General features: G+C 48.5%; 1 protein-coding gene across 1 annotated transcript in view; it reads left to right on the plus strand.

The window, feature by feature from the left end:
* The window catches only part of TRIM44 (tripartite motif containing 44), a 312,918-nt gene that overhangs the window by 111,506 nt on the left and 179,990 nt on the right, over positions 1–21,422 (plus strand). The window lies entirely within an intron of this gene.

A 21,422-nucleotide genomic window follows, 5' to 3' on the forward strand; every position in this document is an offset into this window, starting at 1 on the left:
TAGTGAGTGAGTGACAGGGAGCTCCTTTAGGCAGTGAGTGAGTGACAGGGAGGCCCCTTTAGGCAGTGAGTGAGTGACAGGGAGGCCCCTTTAGGAAGTGAGTGAGTGACAGGGAGGTCCCATTAGGTAGTGAGTGAGTGACAGGGAGCCCCATTAGGCAGTGAGTGAGTGACAGGGAGCCCCATTAGGTAGTGAGTGAGTGACAGGGAGGCCCATTAGGTATTGAGTGAGTGACAGGGAGCCCCATTAGGAAGTGAGTGAGTGACAGGGAGCCCCATTAGGCAGTGAGTGACAGGGAGTCCCTTTAGGTAGTGAGTGAGTGACAGGGAGGCCCCATTAGGTATTGAGTGAGTGACAGGGAGCCCCATTAGGAAGTGAGTGAGTGACAGGGAGCCCCATTAGGCAGTGAGTGACAGGGAGCCCCTTTAGGCAGTGAGTGAGTGACAGGGAGTCCCTTTAGGTAGTGAGTGAGTGACAGGGAGTCCCTTTAGGAAGTGAGTGAGTGACAGGGAGCCCCTTTAGGAAGTGAGTGAGTGACAGGGAGCCCCTTTAGGCAGTGAGTGAGTGACAGGGAGGCCCCTTTAGGAAGTGAGTGACAGGGAGGCCCCTTTAGGAAGTGAGTGAGTGACAGGGAGCCCCTTTAGGCAGTGAGTGAGTGACAGGGAGGCCCCTTTAGGTAGTGAGTGAGTGACAGGGAGGCCCCATTAGGTAGTGAGTGAGTGCCAGGGAGCCCCTTTATGGAGTGAGTGAGTGAGTGCCAGGGAGCCCCTTTAGGGAGTGAGTGACAGGGAGTCCCTTTAGGTAGTGAGTGAGTGACAGGGAGCCCCTTTAGGCAGTGAGTGAGTGACAGGGAGTCCCTTTAGGTAGTGAGTGAGTGACAGGGAGGCCCCATTAGGTAGTGAGTGAGTGACAGGGAGCCCCATTAGGCAGTGAGTGACAGGGAGGCCCCTTTAGGAAGTGAGTGAGTGACAGGGAGCCCATTTAGGCAGTGAGTGAGTGACAGGGAGGCCCCTTTAGGTAGTGAGTGAGTGACAGGGAGCCCCTTTAGGTAGTGAGTGAGTGACAGGGAGCCCCTTTAGGTAGTGAGTGAGTGCCAGGAAGCCCCTTTAGGCAGTGAGTGAGTGACAGGGAGGCCCCTTTAGGTAGTGAGTGAGTGACAGGGAGGCCCCATTAGGTAGTGAGTGAGTGCCAGGGAGCCCATTGGGTAGTGAGTGACAGGGAGCCCCTTTAGGGAGTGAGTGAGTGACAGGGAGGCCCTATTAGGTAGTGAGTGAGTGCCAGGGAGCCCCTTTATGGAGTGAGTGAGTGCCAGGAAGCCCCTTTAGGGAGTGAGTGACAGGGAGCCCCTTTAGGGAGTGAGTGCCAGGGAGCCCCTTTATGGAGTGAGTAAGTGCCAGGGAGCCCCTTTATGGAGTGAGTGAGTGCCAGGGGGAGCCCCTTTAGGTAGTGAGTGAGTGACAGGGAGGCCCTTTAGGCAGTGAGTGAGTGACAGGGAGGCCCTTTAGGCAGTGAGTGAGTGCCAGAGAGCCCCTTTAGGCAGTGAGTGAGTGACAGGGAGCCCCTTTAGGCAGTGAGTGAGTGACAGGGAGGCCCCTTTAGGCAGTGAGTGACAGAGAGTCCCTTTAGGTAGTGAGTGAGTGACAGGGAGCTCCTTTAGGCAGTGAGTGAGTGACAGGGAGGCCCCTTTAGGCAGTGAGTGAGTGACAGGGAGGCCCCATTAGGTAGTGAGTGAGTGCCACGGAGCCCCTTTAGGCAGTGAGTGAGTGACAGGGAGCCCCATTAGGTAGTGAGTGAGTGACAGGGAGGCCCCATTAGGTAGTGATTGAGTGACAGGGAGGCCCATTAGGTATTGAGTGAGTGACAGGGAGCCCCATTAGGCAGTGAGTGACAGGGAGTCCCTTTAGGTAGTGAGTGAGTGACAGGGAGGCCCCATTAGGTAGTGAGTGAGTGACAGGGAGCCCCATTAGGCAGTGAGTGACAGGGAGTCCCTTTAGGTAGTGAGTGAGTGACAGGGAGGCCCCATTAGGTAGTGAGTGAGTGACAGGGAGCCCCATTAGGCAGTGAGTGACAGGGAGCCCCTTTAGGCAGTGAGTGAGTGACAGGGAGTCCCTTTAGGTAGTGAGTGAGTGACAGGGAGTCCCTTTAGGAAGTGAGTGAGTGACAGGGAGCCCCTTTAGGAAGTGAGTGAGTGACATGGAGCCCCTTTAGGCAGTGAGTGAGTGACAGGGAGGCCCCTTTAGGAAGTGAGTGACAGGGAGGCCCCTTTAGGAAGTGAGTGAGTGACAGGGAGCCCCTTTAGGCAGTGAGTGAGTGACAGGGAGGCCCCTTTAGGTAGTGAGTGAGTGACAGGGAGGCCCCATTAGGTAGTGAGTGAGTGCCAGGGAGCCCCTTTATGGAGTGAGTGAGTGAGTGCCAGGGAGCCCCTTTAGGGAGTGAGTGACAGGGAGTCCCTTTAGGTAGTGAGTGAGTGACAGGGAGCCCCTTTAGGCAGTGAGTGAGTGACATGGAGTCCCTTTAGGTAGTGAGTGAGTGACAGGGAGTTCTTTTTAGGTAGTGAGTGAGTGACAGGGAGGCCCCATTAGGTAGTGAGTGAGTGACAGGGAGCCCCATTAGGCAGTGAGTGACAGGGAGGCCCCTTTAGGAAGTGAGTGAGTGACAGGGAGCCCCTTTAGGCAGTGAGTGAGTGACAGGGAGGCCCCTTTAGGCAGTGAGTGAGTGACAGGGAGTCCCTTTAGGTAGTGAGTGAGTGACAGGGAGTCCCCATTAGGTAGTGAGTGAGTAACAGGGAGCCCCATTAGGCAGTGAGTGACAGGGAGGACCCTTTAGGAAGTGAGTGAGTGACAGGGAGCCCCTTTAGGCAGTGAGTGAGTGACAGGGAGGCCCCTTTAGGTAGTGAGTGAGTGACAGGGAGCCCCTTTAGGTAGTGAGTGAGTGCCAGGAAGCCCCTTTAGGCAGTGAGTGAGTGACAGGGAGTCCCTTTAGGTAGTGAGTGAGTGACAGGGAGTCCCCATTAGGTAGTGAGTGAGTAACAGGGAGCCCATTAGGCAGTGAGTGACAGGGAGGACCCTTTAGGAAGTGAGTGAGTGACAGGGAGCCCCTTTAGGCAGTGAGTGAGTGACAGGGAGGCCCCTTTAGGTAGTGAGTGAGTGACAGGGAGGCCCCATTAGGTAGTGAGTGAGTGCCAGGGAGCCCCTTTAGGGAGTGAGTGAGTGACAGGGAGGCCCTTTAGGGAGTGAGTGAGTGACAGGGAGCCCCTTTAGGGAGTGAGTGACAGGGAGTCCCTTTAGGGAGTGAGTGAGTGCCAGGGAGCCCCTTTATGGAGTGAGTGACAGGGAGCCCCTTTAGGTAGTGAGTGAGTGACAGGGAGGCCCCCCCTCTAGCCGCCGCCGCTCCCCCCTCACCTGGCAGTGTATTCAGACCTCAGGATCAGCGGCGACCCGACCAGTAGTACGAGCAGGTGCCGGACGCACCCGCTCAATATGCGGAAGTGATGTCACTTCCGCATATCATTGCGGGCGCTGGGTCCTAGTGCCCGCACGATTGGTCGCCGGCTCGCCGCCTGATCCTGAGGTCTAAGTGACGCGGCGGCGGCTGGAGGGAGCCGCTGACAGAGCGGGGCAGCGGCGGCCGGGAGATCCGTGGCACCCCAGGACAGATTGGGGGCACGTGCCCCCCCCAAATAGGGCTAGCGACGCCCCTGCCTGCCACTACCCCTCCGTGTATCCGGATCCATGTGCGGTCCATGAAGTTCCAACAAGTCCGGACCCTGCATTTAGTTTTTCAAAAAGGATCCCCCGGAAGGCCAGAAAGCACATGGATCCGTTTTGAAACTGAATGAAGACTGCTGCTATTTTTAAAGGGAACCTAAACTGAGAGAGATATGATTGTTTCCATTTAAACAATACCAGTTGCCTGGCTGTCCTGCTGATCTCTTTGGTTGCAGTAGTGGCTGAATCACACACCTGAAACAAGCATGCAGCTAATCCAGTCTGACTTCAGTCAGAGCACCTGATCTGCATGCTTGTTCAGGGGCTGTGGCTAAAAGTATTAGAGACTCAGGATCAGCAGGAGAGTCAGGCAACTGGTATTATTTCAAAAGGAAAAATCCATATCCCTCTCAGTTTAGGTTCCCGTTAACATTTGTATCCGTGGCTCCATTTTTGATCCGGGCCGAAAAACGGAGCCAATCGCGGTGCATCGCCGCCTCTGCCCGCCCCTCTTACTCTTCCTTCACAGGGAGAGGCTGCGATTGACGTCAGGAGGGGCAGAGCTACAGCTGGAAGCTCTGCCCCTCAGCGTAGTCGTGGATGTTTGCACGGGGGATTTGGGGGCTCTGCAGCCCTCGTTTAGCGGCGGGGGTGGGGCGGATTACTTGGGAGCACTGAAGCGAACTATAATGCTACGTACACACATGCGACAACGATCGTTCGTTGAGGACGACGAACGAACTTTTAATTGACGAAAGAACGACCGAAGTAAAGTTAGTTGTAAAAAGTGTGTAACAATCTGATCGTTAGAACGAACGTTACACCACGTAAAAGCACTTAATGCGCCTGCGCATAAAATTGTGAAGTTCCTTGGAGAAAAAGTGAAATACGCATGTCCAGCCTGGTACGAACGATCGTTTCCAACGATGTACCACTTTTGCTAACGATCGTCGGTGGTAAAAATCCGCCAAGACAGAACTTTGTTCGTTCGTCGTTTGCCTTAATAGTCGTTGGTTCGTTTTTTGTAACGATCGTCGTTGGTAAAGATCGGGGAACGATCGTTACAAACGATTATAGTCGCATGTGTGTACGCACCTTAAGGTAAAATAGTTCGCTTCCGTGTCTCTTTTGCTTTTGCCGGCGCGGGCCACAAAATATTGTACCGAGGGCCGCAAATGGCCTGCGGGTTTGAGACCCCTGGTTTAGAGAGTTTAGTTTGTCTAATTCCTCCTGACTAATCACAACTGTAATTTGATCTCTCAGTGGTGTCAGCTCAGGAATGTTGGCATTCTTTAGCAGAGCAGCTAATGGGTAAACACCGGATGTTAACCCCATGTCTGCTTCCATGAAAACAGGAAGTAGACACACTGTAGATTTTTTTCAGGATTCCTATCAGCTGTAACAAAGAAATGTTATTATGCTGTTGCTTATCTTTTAATGCAAAAAGGAAGTTCTGGGTTCAGGTCCGCTTTTATTGTGTGTTTAGCTGGCTGTCATGCCTGGTCTGCAGCTTTCAGAACTCATCAGTTTTTTGTAGGTTTTTCACTGGAACGGTCATTAGAGTTCAGCGCAGAACTTGGTTGCCCCGGTGTGGGGGTCGCCGGGGGCGGAGCTCGCATGTACATTTGGCATTGTCCCCCATGTCCCCCATGTCCCTCGTGTTCTCTGTTCTCACCTCACAAAAGCTCCCGTCTCCCTGAACTCCTCTCATCCAGCTGTCACTTCTGTACATTATCCGCGCGACAAAAAGGGTTGTCATGGCAACCTGACAGCGCCGCTGCGGACTGCAGGACACAAGCAAATTGCAGGGTAGGCTGCTTAATGTTTTGTGTACAACACAATCTGACTTTGCCGAGTTAATCTATTAGCATTTATTTGTAGGCGATCGACCGCTGCGGGCTGCGCTGGCGAGCGCCGCGGAAGGGACTTCTGTACCAAGCGCATAACAGTTTCACCGCAAGGAAAAGAAAGACAAGCGAACAAACAAAGTGAAAGCGGACCTGAACTCAGAACTTCCTCTCTGCTCTAAAATATAAGCAACAGCATAATAACCTTTTATGAAAAACATTGCTTTGTTACAGCTGATACAAATCCTGCAATTAATCTGCAGTGTGTCTACTTCCTGCTTTCATGGAGTCAGACATAGGGTTAACATCCTGTGTTTACAAATTAGCTGCCCTTCCATGGAAGCCAGCTGACACAGCTGAGCGTTGAAATTACACTTGAGATTAGAGGAGGTGGATTAGACAGGCTAAATTCTCTAAACACATACAGGGTGGTTTTCTCTGTGTTTTCTTTGTGTCCTGTGCAAGAGTTCCGGCCCACTTTAAATAACAATATGTATTTATTCACATGAAAAGAAAGTTAGTGCGCTAAGTAGCAGAGACCACCGCCGCTGCCCGGGACCCGCTTTATGATCGCGGCGACGTTTCTCTTCATGTAGTATGACCGTGTGCACCACACATGTAATTTGCATGACATTTGCATGCAAGGGCTGGTGCACACCAATAGTGCTTTTGAGCGCTTTTAAAAGCGCTTGGCTGATGTATTTGGATGGGATGGAGCACACCAGAGGGATGTGATTTTCTCCCAAACGCGGGTCCTGCAGCGTTTCTGCTGATTTCTGAAGTGATTCAGCCTCAATGTAAAGTATAGGAAAGTGGAAAATCGCTCTGAAAAGCGCTAGATCAGATTTTCCAAGTGTTTTTGTTACAGAAGCTGTTCAGTAACTGCTTTACTGTAACAAAAAAATAAAGAACGCTACACCAAAACGCTCCAAAAATCGCTAGGCGTGATTAGAAAATTGCTAGGCACATGCCTAAAATCGCCCTTAAAGTACAACTGAAGAGAGAGGTATATGGAGGCTGCCATATTGATCTCCTTTTAAGCCATACCAGTTGCCTGGCAGCCCTGCTGATCCTCTGCCTCTAATACTATCACCCATAGACCCTGAACAAGCATGCAGCAGATCAGGGGTTTCTGACAATATTGTCAGATTTGATATTGGCTGCATGCTTGTTTCTGGTGTGATTCAGACACTACTGCATCCAAATAGACCAGCAGGGCTGCCAGGCAACTAGTATTGTTTAAAATGAAATAAATATGGCAGCCTCCATATTCTCCTCACAACAGTTGTCCTTTAAAAACTCACTTCAAAGAGAGCTGAGCGTTTGTGATTACGCTAGCCCCCTTTTGGTGTGCACTGGCCCCAAGATGGGACTACTAACCTCTCACTGATCATAGTCAGGGCTGGAACCCACTAGATCGATTTTTTAAACGTTTAGGGAGGTTTTCAAACTGCTAGCGATTTCCCTAAACGCTCAGCTAATGTTAATGGATGGGCCAAATTCCACTGGAGCGTTTGCGATGACCAAAATCGCAAAACGCAGGACATGCAGCCTTTTTGAGTGTTAGCATTTTGCGCTAGCGTTTTTGCAATGTAAAGTATATAAACGCTGGCGTAATCGCTCGTCAAAACCGACAAAGAGAGATTTGCTAGCGTTTTTAAGCTACTGCACACTGTAAAAAAAAAAAAATTGAAAATTTATTGAAAGGACCAATCAGGATTGAAATCGCTGATTGCAAATCGCTGTCACAATCGCTGTTCAAAAGCTTACACTTTTTAAAATAACTACCAAAATCGACAGAAAATGCTCATAAAAATCACTCACAAAACGCTCCTTAAAAACGCTAGCGATTGCGATTTGTAGTGGGTTGCAGGCCTAAAGCCTGCTACACACGTTCAATTATGATTGGCAATTTGACCACCTCCATGTAGTATGGGGCTCAACAGATACTGATTACTATGAGTAGATTGTGTACTTACCCTGATACTACTTGGCAGGGGTAAAATTGGCCAGTGATTGACCAATCATAATTGGATGCGTGTAGCAGGCTTAACCATGGCAGTTCTTTAAAAACGGGCATAAAAATTATCTGTAGAGCCGTGACAATGGTGGCAGATGGTGAGTCCTCCGCCTGATTGGAGGAAGAGCTGGTGGTGTGGATCTGTCAGTGTTATGCGGTATTTATGTGTATTTATCTGTGTGTTTATCTCCACTCATGTATAATCAGCTTCCTGTATGAGGTTACGGCCAGGAAATAGCGGAGATGTATTCCTCATTATCGCTGGAAGGATTCGCACTTTACTTGCAGAGGTGGCAGTAATGCCGGGTAATTCGCTGGATGGGAGGTTATAACGCGCTCTGCGCTGGCTATATATATATATATATATATATATATATATATATATATATATATATATATATATATATATATATAGCCACCGCTCCACTGCAAGGGGCTTCAGGGCATCTCTGCATCCTCAAGACCGGTACGCAATTTTTCCCGCGATTTAATTTCCAGTAAATGTTTGCGTAATTAGCGGATCCGAGATGAAAAACTAACTATAGCAACAGCAAGTATCTTGTCTATATGTCTTATCTATAGTTTAGATAGTTTACACAGCAAATCTAGCTGCAAACAGCTTCAGCAGTTTATGATTATTTATTCCTGTGATACAATGAGGGCAGCCATGTTCTGCTTGTAAACATTACACACAGGCAAGCTGAAATGCATCTTCACCCCTCAGCCTGTGAAAACTTCACTCCCCTCTCCTCCTCTGCCTGTCTGAAATCTCTGGGTAGTAACTCCTCCTCCTGCCCAGACTGTGGTAGCTCAATGACAGAACAACAGTGACTGTCCAGCTGATCGAATTTGGTCTGTCCACAATGAAGCAACGAATTGGGTGTTCCATCCCCCCCTTCCCCGACACACTCATATACACGATCATTGCTTCATTGTGATACGCAATTTTGTTTTGTTGTTAGGCTTTACACGCACCAGAAAAAATTGTTATTGCTTTTGTTAGCGGCCGTTGCTAGCACAATTCAGGAATCCGCCTGGAGTCCTGGACCCTGTTGGTGGTGGCGGAGAAGGCAGTCAAGCGGCCTGCAGGCAGAGGTGCTGTGTGTGCGGGGACTGACTTAGTCTTGGGGCAGGCAGTAGCCCTCCGTGATCCATGCCTCATTCATTTTGATAAAAGTGAGGTACTGAACACTGTCGTGACTTAGGCGACTTCTCTTCTCAGTGACAATGCCTCCAGCTGCGTCTGACAGGACGCTTGAGGCAGGGCAAGAGAGAAGTTGGATGGCAAATTGGGACAGTTCTGGCCACAGGTCAAGTCTGCGCACCCAGTAGTCCAAGGGTTCATCGCTGCTCAGAGTGTCGATGGTTCTTTCTCTACCATTGTTAAAGAAAGGGTATGGCCGGGAAATCAGGGTTCGATTCCGGTACGGAGTGGGAGCCTGAGAAACAGCTACCACTACACACCCAAGGAAGGCAGCAGGCACAGCACGTATGTCCCGACTCGGGGAGGTAGTGACGAAAATAACTACAGAACTCTTTCGAGGCCCTGTATATATAAAGGGTCAAAGTTGACCCTAATGATGCACTATGGGGGCGATCCGAACTTCTGCTAAAGGTTGCAGTTCACCGCGAACCACCAAAATTCCCCGGGAACAGTTTGGGCCATCTCTAACGGAGAGAACGTACAAACTCCAATGCACACAGTGGGAATTGAGCTGAGGACCCAGCGCTGCAAGGCGAGAGTGCTACACACAGGCGATAATATTGGTAGTTTACTGTAAAACGGCATGACAATTCAGGGCTGGTGCACACCAAAACCCGCTAGCAGATCCGCAAAATGCTAGCAGATTTTTAAACGCTTTTTTTTATTTTTATGAGGCGTTTTGCTAGCGTTTTGCGGATTGCTGCTGCGGTTTTCAGTATAGTAGATTTCATATATTGTTACAGTAAAGCTGTTACTGAACAGCTTCTGTAACAAAAACGCCTGGAAAACCGCTCTGAACTGCCGTTTTTCAGAGCGGTTTGCGTTTTTCCTATACTTAACATTGAGGCAGAAACGCATCCGCAATCCAAAAAATGCCTCACCCAGGCATTTTTCGTTTCTGCAAAACGCCTGCCGCTCTGGTGTGCACCACCCCATTGAGATACATTGACCAAGCAGATCCGCAGCCGCAAGCGGATCTGAAAACGCCCAAAAAGCCGCTCAGTGTGCACCAGCCCTTAGCAATTTCATTTGGTGTTTTATGGACTCCTGTGGTATATCATTCAGTATTTGCTGGATTATTATAGTGCAGGGAATATAGATGTAAAATGTGATACCAGGGTTGCCATGTCATCCCTTTAAATACAGCACATATGAATTATACAGGTTCTGGGGCTACTCACACATAATCAGTGCCTAAACTGCATCTAACTAGCCACACAAGGCATGTGTAATTCATATGTGCCGGTATTTAAAGAGACTCTGAAGCGAGAATAAATCTCGCTTCAGAGCTCATAGTTAGCAGGGGCATGTGTGCCCCTGCTAAACCGCCGCTATCGCACCGCTAAACGGGGGTCCCTTCACCCCCAAACCCACCCCCGCAAACGTTAGTCGTGGAATTGGTCGTTCCTGGAGGCAGGGCTAACGGCTGCAGCCCTGCCTCTCAGCGCCGTCTATCAGCGGCGCATCGCCGCCTCTCCCCCGCCCCTCTCAGTGAAGGAAGACTGAAAGGGGCGGGGGAGAGGCGGAGATACGCGCTGACAGACGCGCATGGGGCAGGGCTGCGGCGGTTAGCCCTGCCCCAACCAGGAAGCGCTCCCCCGCATTACGGAGGGGATTTGGGGGTGAAGGGACCCCCATTAAGCCGCGGGATAGCGGCGGTTTAGCAGGGACACACATGCCCCTGCTATCTATGAGGTCTGAAGCGAGATTTATTCTCGCTTCAGACTCTCTTTAAAGGGAGGTGGCAACCCTATGTTAGGGCTGGTGCACACCAGAGCGGTGGGGGAAAACCGCTTGGCTAATGAAAGTGAATGGGCTGGTGCACACCAGAGCGGTTTTCCAGGCGGTTTTGTTACATTAGCTGCTCAGTAACAGCTTTACTGTAACAATATATGACATCTGCTACACAAAAACACTCCAAACAACGCTAGGCATGTTTAGAATATCTCTCTAAGGCCCCATTCACACCTAAAAGCACAAAACGCCGGCGGAACAGGAGTGATTTTTCCACGATTCAGACAGAAAAATCACTGGACACTGCAGCGATTTTTCCGTGATCGCGATTAGCGCTTCTATAGCACTAAGGGCCCTTTTCCACCAGCGCGTTTGCGCTGGCTGAATCGCAAAACCGCAAACCGCTAGCGATTTTACAATCGCTACGGTTTGCTTTTTAACATAGGAATCGCGGTAGGTAATTTCCACTACCGCGATTCGTTTTTTACTTGATCGCGCCGCGGAGCGACTTTTGCCGCGATTTTGCTATGCAGTGCATAGCATAGCAAAATCGCGGCCGCGAACGTCGAGGAATCGGCGGTAATTGCGATTCAGCAATCGCTAGCGTTCAGCGTGAACGCTAGCGATTGCTAGTGGAAAAGGGCCCTAAACGTGATCGCCTGGAAATCGCCTGAAAATGTTACAGGCTACACGTTTGCATTTGGAGATTTGCTTTAATTGCCGTCAATTAACGCAAATCACTTAAAGAACACCTGAACTGAAAATTAAAAGTCAAAATAAGCATACACAGTCATACTTACCTTCCATGTAGTCTACTCCTCGGTGTCTTTCTCCTGTCCCTCGTCCTGTTTGTTCACTGTGATCAAGAGAATTTTCCGTCCTCCATTTTGAAAATGGCCATTACCCCCTAACAGCTTCCTGGTCAGCACACTGTTAAACTGTAACATCGCCCACTTGAGCCATAGGGAAACATGGACATTACCTGTTACATCAGTTTTCCTCTCAGCTATAACTGACAGCAACTGATGTTTTACTGACAGCAACTGATATATTTCAGATCTGACAAAATATTGTCAGAACTGGAAGGGATCATTGTGAGAAGAAAATGATGAGCTTCTGAGAGGAACTGATAGCAAAGTAAATATTTATTGTTCATTTGAAGTTACCTCATGTGTTTATTTTAAATATTTTTACTCAGTACAGGTTCTCTTTAATTGAGAACGATCCCATAGGGTATTATTGCACTAGCGCTTTAACCAGTTGCCGACTGCTCCACGCCAATTGGCGTGAGTAGTGCGGCAGCCCCAGGACCGCTCCACGCTGATTGCCGTGAACAGCTGTGTATGGGGCTAGCAGGAGACCGCGCGCATCTCCTGCTTGGAAGGCGGAGCACAGCTTCGTCTTTAGTCTCCCAGCGGCGATCGCCGCTCGGGAGACTGTTAGACGGTGTAACCGCTGTCTAATTACTTTGTACAGCGCTGCGATCTGCAGCAGCGCTGTACTGGGGACAACCGTGTGATACGGCTGTCCCCTCCGGAGTGTCAGCGGTGATCCCCTGTCATAAGCTGAAGCCTATGACAGCCGATCACAATGATTGGCTAGCGGGGGAAGGGAGGGAAGGTTTAAGAAAAAAAAAAAAAAAAAACAACCACATTTATTTAAAAATAATTAATAAAAATATTTGTGATAAAAAAAATAAACATTGGGGGCGATCAGAGCCCACCAACAGAGAGCGCTGTTGGTGGGGGGAAAAGGGGGGGAATCACTCGTGTGCTGTGTTGTGCGGCCCTGCAGCAAGGCCTTAAAGCTGCAGTGGCCATTTAAAAAAAAAAAGTCCTGTCACTGTTTAACACTGCAGTCCTCAAGTGGTTAAAAAGCGATAGCGCTTGAACATTTTGCCGAAATCGCTGGCAAAACGCTCTAGCATGGCCGTTTCTACGGCCGTGCGGGGCGTGCCGCCGCCCGGGGCGCTGCTGGGAGGGGGGCGCTGTGATGGAGGGGGGAGCCGCAGCCACGGGGAGGGCAGCCCTTCCTCTCCCTCCCTCTCCCCGGGCCGCCCTCCATGCGATCCCCCCTCGGACGGAGTACAGAGTAATGCGCAGGGAAGCGCTATAGAAAACTACTCACCTCGCTGGCTCCAAGCGCTGCTCTCTCGCCTCCAGTCTCATCTCTGCCTACACGCTGATACACACACACGCTGCTAAACAGGAAGCAGCGTGTGTGTGTATCAGCGTATAGGCAGAGATGAGACTGGAGGCGAGAGAGCAGCGCTTGGAGCCAGCGAGGTGAGTAGTTTTCTATAGCGCTTCCCTGCGCATTACTCTGCACTCCGTCCGAGGGGGGATCGCATGGAGGGCGGCCCGGGGAGAGGTAGGGAGAGGAAGGGCTGCCCTCCCCATGGCTGCGGCTCCCCCCTCCATCATGGGGGGCACCTACCTAACCTATACTGGGGCAGCTACCTATCTAACCTATCCTGGGGGGCACCTACCTATCTAACCTATCCTGGGGGGCACCTACCTAATCTAACCTATACTGGGGGGCACCTACCTAATCTAACCTATACTGGGGGGCAGCTACCTAATCTAACCTATACTGGGGGGCACCTACCTAATCTAACTTATACTGGGGGGCACCTACCTAACCTATACTGAAGGGGGGCACCTACCTAATCTAACCTATACTGGGTGGCAGCTACCTAATCTAACCTATACTGAGGGGGCACCTACCTAATCTAACCGTTACTGGGGGGCACCTACCTATCTAACCTATACTGGGGGGCACCTACCTATCTAACCTATACTGAGGGGCAGCTACCTATCTAACCTATACTGGGGGCACCTACCTAACCTATACTGGGGGGCAGCTACCTATCTAACCTGGGGGGCAGCTACCTAATCTAACCTATACTGAGGGGGCAGCTACCTAATCTAACCTATACAGGGGGGCAGCTACCTATCTAACCTATACTGGGGGGCACCTACCTAATCTAACCTATACTGGGGGGCAGCTACCTAATCTAACCTATACTGAGGTGGCAGCTACCTAATCTAACCTATACTGGGGGGCACCTACCTATCTAACCTATACTGGGGGGCACCTACCTATCTAACCTATACTGGGGGCACCTACCTATCTAACCTATCCTGGGGGGCACCTACCTTATCTAACCTATACTGGGGGGCACCTACCTAATCTAACCTATACTGGGTGGCAGCTACCTAATCGAACCTATACTGAGGGGGCAGCTACCTAATCTAACCTATACTGGGGGGCACCTACCTATCTAACCTATACTGGGGGGCAGCTACCTATCTAACCTATACTGGGGAGCAGCTACCTATCTAACCTATACTGGGGGCAGCTACCTAATCTAACCTATCCTGGGGGGCACCTACCTAATCTAACCTATACTGGGGGGCACCTACCTAATCTAACCTATACTAGGGGGCACCTACCTAATCTAACCTATACTGGGTGGGAGCTACCTAATCTAACCTATACTGAGGGGGCAGCTACCTAATCTAACCTATACTGGGGGGCACCTACCTATCTAACCTATACTGGGGGGCACCTACCTATCTAACCTATACTGGGGGGCAGCTACCTATCTAACCTATACTGGGGGGCAGCTACCTATCTAACCTATACTGGGGGCACCTACCTAACCTATACTGGGGGCAGCTACCTATCTAACCTGGGGGGCAGCTACCTAATCTAACCTATACTGAGGGGGCAGCTACCTAATCTAACCTATACTGGGGGCACCTACCTATCTAACCTATACTGGGGGGCACCTACCTATCTAACTTATACTGGGGGCACCTACCTATCTAACCTATACTGGGGGGCACCTACCTAATCTAACCTACACTGGGGGGCACCTACCTAATCTAACATATACTGGGTGGCAGCTACCTAATCTAACCTATAATGAGGAGGCAGCTACCTAATCTAACCTATACTGGGGGGCAGCTACCTATCTAACCTATACTGGGGGGCAGCTACCTATCTAACCTATACTGGGGGCACCTACCTAACCTATACTGGGGGGCAGCTACCTATCTAACCTGGGGGGCAGCTACCTAATCTAACCTATACTGAGGGGGCAGCTACCTAATCTAACCTATACTGGGGGGCACCTACCTAATCTAACCTATACTGGGGGGCAGCTACCTAATCTAACCTATACTGAGGGGGCAGCTACCTAATCTAACCTATACTGGGGGGGCACCTACCTATCTAACCTATACTGGGGGGCAACTACCTAATCTAACCTATACTGGGGGGCAGCTACCTAATCTAACCTATACTGAGGGGACAGCTACCTAATCTAACCTATACTGGGGGGCACCTACCTATCTAACCTATACTGGGGGGCACCTACCTATCTAACCTATACTGGGGGCACCTACCTATCTAACCTATCCTGGGGGACACCTACCTAATCTAACCTATACTGGGGGGCACCTACCTAATCTAACCTATACTGGGGGGCACCTACCTATCTAACCTATACTGGGGGGCACCTACCTATCTAACCTATACTGGGGGCACAGCTACCTATCTAACCTATACTGGGGGCACCTACCTAACCTATACTGGGGGGCAGCTACCTATCTAACCTGGGGGGCAGCTACCTAATCTAACCTATACTGAGGGGGCAGCTACCTAATCTAACCTATACTGGGGGTCAGCTACCTATCTAACCTATACTGGGGGTCAGCTACCTATCTAACCTATACTGGGGGGCACCTACCTAATCTAACCTATACTGGGGGGCAGCTACCTAATCTAACCTATACTGAGGGGGCAGCTACCTAATCTAACCTATACTGGGGGGCACCTACCTATCTAACCTATACTGGGGGGCACCTACCTATCTAACCTATACTGGGGGGCACCTACCTAATCTAACCTATACTGGGGGCACCTACCTAATCTAACATATACTGGGTGGCAGCTACCTAATCTAACCTATAATGAGGGGGCAGCTACCTAATCTAACCTATACTGGGGGGGCGTACCTATCTAACCTATACTGGGGGGCAGCTACCTATCTAACCTATACTGGGGGGCAGCTACCTATCTAACCTATACTGGGGGCACCTACCTAACCTATACTGGGGGGCAGCTACCTATCTAACCTGGGGGGCAGCTACCTAATCTAACCTATACTGAGGGGGCAGCTACCTAATCTAACCTATACTGGGGGGAAGTTACCTATCTAACCTATACTGGGGGCACCTACCTATCTAACCTATACTGGGGGGCACCTACCTATCCTATACTTGGGGTCAGCTACCTATCTAACCTATACTGGGGGGCACCTTCCTAACCTATACTGGGGGGCACCTTCCTATCTAACCTATAGTGGGAGCATTAACTTATCTAACCTGTATTGGGGGCACCTACCTACCTAGCTAGTCTATACAGGTGACAACTATACTGGCTACCTATATTGGAGGCACCTACCTAACTAACCTATACTGGGGGCATCTACCTATCTAACCTATGCGGGGGGCAACTATTCTGGCTACCTATATTAGAGGCACCCACCTAGCTAACCTGTACTGGGGGCACCTAACTATCTAACTTATACCGGGGACGCCTGCCTATCTAACCTATACTGTGGGCAACTATACTGGCTACCTATACTGGAGACACCTACCTGGCTAACCTATACCGGAGGCAACTATACTGGCTCACCTATGCCTGGCTACCTATACTGGGGGGACCTATAGCTGGCTACCTATACTGTGATACCTATTCTGGGGGAATCTATACTGAGTGCAACTAGACCTGGCTAACCAACACTGCAGGCACCCATACCTTGCTTCGGGGGGGGGGGGGGGGCGCAATTTTTACACCCTCGCCCTGGGTGCATTTTAGCCTAGAAACTGCACTGCGCTCTAGTGTGAATGGGCCCTAAACATGCCTAGAATCGTTCTGAAAATCTGCTTCAAAAATCTCTCGCGTTTTGCGGATCTGCTAGAGATTTTCGGTGTGCACTGGGCCTTATACAGATTATCATACTGACAAGTTAAAGGATACCCGAACTGAAATGTGACATAATGAGATAGACATGTGTATGTACAGTGCCTAGCACACAAATTACTAGGCTGTGTTCCTTTTTTTCTTTCTCTGCCTGAAAGAGTTAAACATCAGGTATGTAAGTGACTGACTCAGTCCTGACTCAGACAGGAAGTGAGTACAGTGTAACCATCACTGATAAGAAATTCCCCTTTCTTAACTCTTTCTTGCTCTCAGAATCCATTTTCTGCTAGGAAAGTGTTTTATAGTTGGAATTTCTTATCAGTGAGGGTCACACTGTAGTCACTTCCTGTCTGAGTCAGGCCTGAGTCAGCCACTTACATACCTGATATTTAACTCTTCCAGGCAGAGAAAGGAAAAAAGGGACACAGCATAGTTATTTGTGTGCTAGGCACTGTACATACACATGTCTATCTCATTATGTCACATGTCACCTCGGGTATCCTTTAAGGGTGAGTCCAAGCTGCATAAAATTAACATTAAATTTGGGTACTTTTCCGTTAGCCGGGCGCATCCACTAGGTGGCGATAATTACTATTCCCCCTCCAGGCCGCCATGAATAGTAGGGAAAGATGTAATTCTGGCGGAGTTTTATCGCCACCTAGAGGATGCGCCCGGCTAACGGATAAGTACCCAAGTATGTATCAGCTATTTTTAATCACTACCTAATAATATTGTGAAATAACGGGAATATGTTTTTTTTATTTACTTATTTTCTTGAATAGTGTAATTAGTTTCCCCTCTTCTTTGCTCTGTTTTCTCCTTTCTATAACCTCCCGAATGGTTGTTTGTTAAGCCTGGTACGCATATGCAATTTTGATTGGCCAATGGCTGGCCAGTTTTGCCGCTTCCACGTAGTATTAGAGTTTACCTACCCAATGGGCTCTATGCACAATAACATGTGCGGTAATTCTTTTTTTGGGTGAAAAATTACCTCCAGTGGTAATTACCGATTTTTTTTGGAGTATTCACTAAACATTTACGGAGTGTGATAAATGTTTGATAAAAGTGCGGTAAAACAGGTGATAAAACAGGTGATAAAACTGTCGGTAATATGTATGGAAATAAAGCTTTTTTGACCACTGTAGGACAGCCCATATGCTTGTCACCCATTACACAGAGACGGCCCAGGAAAGCCTGTCACATTTACAGTGGCACCTCAACTCTTGCACAGGATAGAAGGAAAACATATAGAAAGAAATGCCCCCCGTATGTATATAATTTAGCCTGTCTAATTCCCCCTCATCTGTGACTAATTACAACTGTAATTTGAGCTCTCAGCTGTGCCAGCTGGCTGCCTCAGCAGAGCAGCTAATTTTTAAACACAGGTTAACCCTATGGGCTTGATTCACAAAACGGTGCTAACTGTTAGCACGCGTGCAAAAACGATTTTCGCGTGGAAAAATTGACGTTCGCGCGTTAATGGGAATTTTCCGTGCAATAACGCGAATTTTCCACGCAACCGTTAACCGCACGTGAAATTAGTTATCACACGAAATTTCGCGCAAAGCACTTTTCACAGCTAACAGTTAGCACAGTTTTGTGAATCAAGCCCTCTGCCTGCTTGCATGAAAGCAGGATGTAGACACACTGGAGATTTTTTTGTAGGATTTGTATCAGCTGTAACAAAGAAATGTTTTTCTTATGCTGTTGCTTATCTTTCAGAGCAGAGAGGAATTTCCTCCTCGGCATCTATAAAATCATCTAAAAGACTGTGCAAGGTGTGAAAGTGCGCCTTGAGATTAGACACACTCGTCTTTTCTGCCTTCTATGTAAAATTGACATAAACTCGAGCAAACAAAGCTCAAAAGGCTCCATCCTGAAGCTACGTACACACATACGACAACGATCGTTCGTTGTGAACGACGAACAAACTTTTAATTGACGAAAGAACGACCTAAGTAAAGTTAGCTTTTAAAAGTGTGTAACGATCTGATCGTTAGAACGAACGTTACATCACGTAAAGCAACTATTGCGCTTGCGCATAAAAATGAAAAGTTCCAAGGAGAAATAGTGAAATGCGCATGTCAAGCCTAGTACGAACGACCGTTTCTAACGATGTACTACTTTTGCAAACGATCGTCGTTGGAAAAAATCCGCCAAGCTAGATTGTTCATTTTGAACGATCTAGCTCGTCCGTCGTTAGACTTAATGGTCGTTGGCTGCTTTTTTTCAAACGATCGTCGTTTGAAAGGATCGGGGAACGATCGTTTCAAACGGCTATAGTCGCATGTGTGTACGCACCTTAAGGCCAAAAGCAGAGAAGTGATAATTATCACCAACTATTCAATTGAGAATCACAAATTAGAGATACATTCTGAGGTAATTACCACACTTTTACCGCAAGAGGTAATTTAGGCCTCTTTTCCACAAACTATTTCTAGGCAGTGAAATGCCTCTCAAACTCTCACAACTGCTCACTGCAGCCTGGTAACTGCTCACTGCTGCCTGGTAACTGTTTGTTGCTGCCTGGCAACTGCTTGCTGAGCACACAGCTCAACAATTCGTGGAAAAGAGGCCTGAGGGAGAGAAAAAACAATAGTGAATATAAAAATGGAGATATTTTGGTCAGTATTTATCACTACCTAAATTACCTCATGCGGTAACCCATTTTGAATACAGCCCAATCTGTTCATAGTATTCAAACTCTGCGAGCTCTTGTACGACATGGAAGGTGGTTAAATTGGATGTGTGTATGCACCCTTAAGGTGCGTACACACATGCGACTATAGTCGTTTGTAACGATCGTTCCCCGATCTTTACCAACGACGATCGTTACAAAAAACGAACCACCGACTATTAAGGCAAACGACGAACGAGCCAAATCGCTACAAAAGAAAGTTCTGTCTCGGCGGATTTTAACCAACGACGATCGTTTGCAAAAGTAGTACATCGTTGGAAACGGTCGTTCGTACTAGGCTTGACATGCGCATTTCCCAATTTCTCCGTGAAACTTCTCATTTTTATGCGCAGGCGCAATAGTTGCTTTACGTGATGTAACGTTCGTTCTAACGATCAGATCGTTACACACCTTTTAAAACTAACTTTACTTAGGTCGTTCTTTTATCAATTAAAAGTTCGTTCGTCGTCCTCAACGAACGATCGTTGTCGCATGTGTGTACGTAGCATTAGGCCTGGAACCCACTAAAAATTGCAAAGCGCTATCGCAATCGCTAGCGTTTTTATTCAGAGTTTTGTAAGCGATTTCATGAACGTTTTCCAGCGCTGGGAGAGATTTTAAAAAGTGTAAGCTTTTTTCCAGCGATTGTGTAGCGATTTGCGATTTTAATTGCAAACTGCAACACATACAATTGCTCACTACCAGTTCAGGCAATTTCCTACCTCTATCTGGCCAGCAGGCGCCAGTTAGCCAATCAGGTGCACGGTCATACACCCTTTGCCTGCCATACCGATCTAGCAGGATCTGCATAAATTAGCATTCAGGTGGGAGGCTTGGTTGGACGTAATCGATGATTACATCTTTTACAAGGTCCCACCTGAATGCTAATTTATGCAGATCCTGCTAGATTGGTATGGCAGGCAGGGGGTGTATGACCGTGCACCTGATTGGCTGACTGGCGCCTGCTGGCCAGATAGAGGTAGGAAATTGCCTGAACTGGTAGTGAGCAATTGTGTGTGTTGCAGTTTGCATTCAGCTTGGAGGTGATGGGGGTGAAGTTCCTGGAGGTGAGAGAGCCAGGGCTCGCCCACATTTCCCTCTGGGTATCGCATGATGGTATGGGGGCCCCAGCAACTGAGAAAGGCTGGGGCCCCCGGCTGTCGTGCGAACCAGTGTTTGTGATTTTAAATTTCTGTTTTTGTGATTTTAATTCTGATTGGTCCTTTCAATGTATCAGAATTTTATTACAGCTTGCAATCGCACTCAAATCGCTATGTGTAGCGATTCATGAGCGATCTGCCAGCGCTTCCATACATTATATTGAAGCGCAAACGCTCCCAAAATGCTGCATGTTCTGCGATTGCGATTTTGCTAATCGCAATCGCTACTTTAGAATTTGTTACATTTATTTACATTGGCAAAGCGTTTAAGGAAAGCGCTAGCGATTTAAAGCCATCCCTAAATGCTCAAAAAATCGCTCTAGTGGATTCCAGCCCTGTCTGAGAGCTCCAGGCTGGGGATACCGAACATCTCACTTGTGTTACCACATACTGTAATCTTTGTTAATTGTCATTTATTGAGGTATTCACCACACAAGTCAGTAATTTTACCTCACAAGTCGGTAATTTTACCTGAAACGCGGTAATTTTACCTAAAACGCGGTAATTTTACCTAAAACGCGGTAATTTTACCTAAAACGCGGTAATTTTTACCTCACGAGTCGGTAATTTTTACCTCACGAGTCGGTAATTTTTACCTCACGAGTCGGTAATTTTTACCTCACTAGTCTGTAATCTTACCTCACTAGTCTGTAATCTTACCTCACTAGTCGGTAATCTTACCTCACTAGTCGGTAATCTTACCTCACTAGTCGGTAATCTTACCTCACTAGTCGGTAATCTTACCTCACTAGTCGGTAATCTTACCTCACTAGTCGGTAATCTTACCTCACTAGTCGGTAATCTTACCTCACTAGTCGGTAATCTTACCTCACTAGTCGGTAATTTACAACACTGGTCAGTAATTCCAGTTTTCCATGCAGTAACAGCCTTAGTGAATTGACATTTCACAAAATGTTTGGTAAAATCAGCTGCTTTCTGCTCTACCGAATATAGTCATTCTTAGTGAATTGAAGCCCAAGCTGCGTTAGGCAGCGGGACACGTGCGCCCCCCTCCTCCCCTGAGCGGTGGAGAAAGCTAGCAGCGTCAGCCCCTCTCACAGAGCTGCGTTTCCTGTTCT

This window comes from Hyperolius riggenbachi, chromosome 11, assembly GCF_040937935.1.
Source record: "Hyperolius riggenbachi isolate aHypRig1 chromosome 11, aHypRig1.pri, whole genome shotgun sequence".
NCBI classification, from domain to species: Eukaryota; Metazoa; Chordata; class Amphibia; order Anura; family Hyperoliidae; genus Hyperolius; species Hyperolius riggenbachi.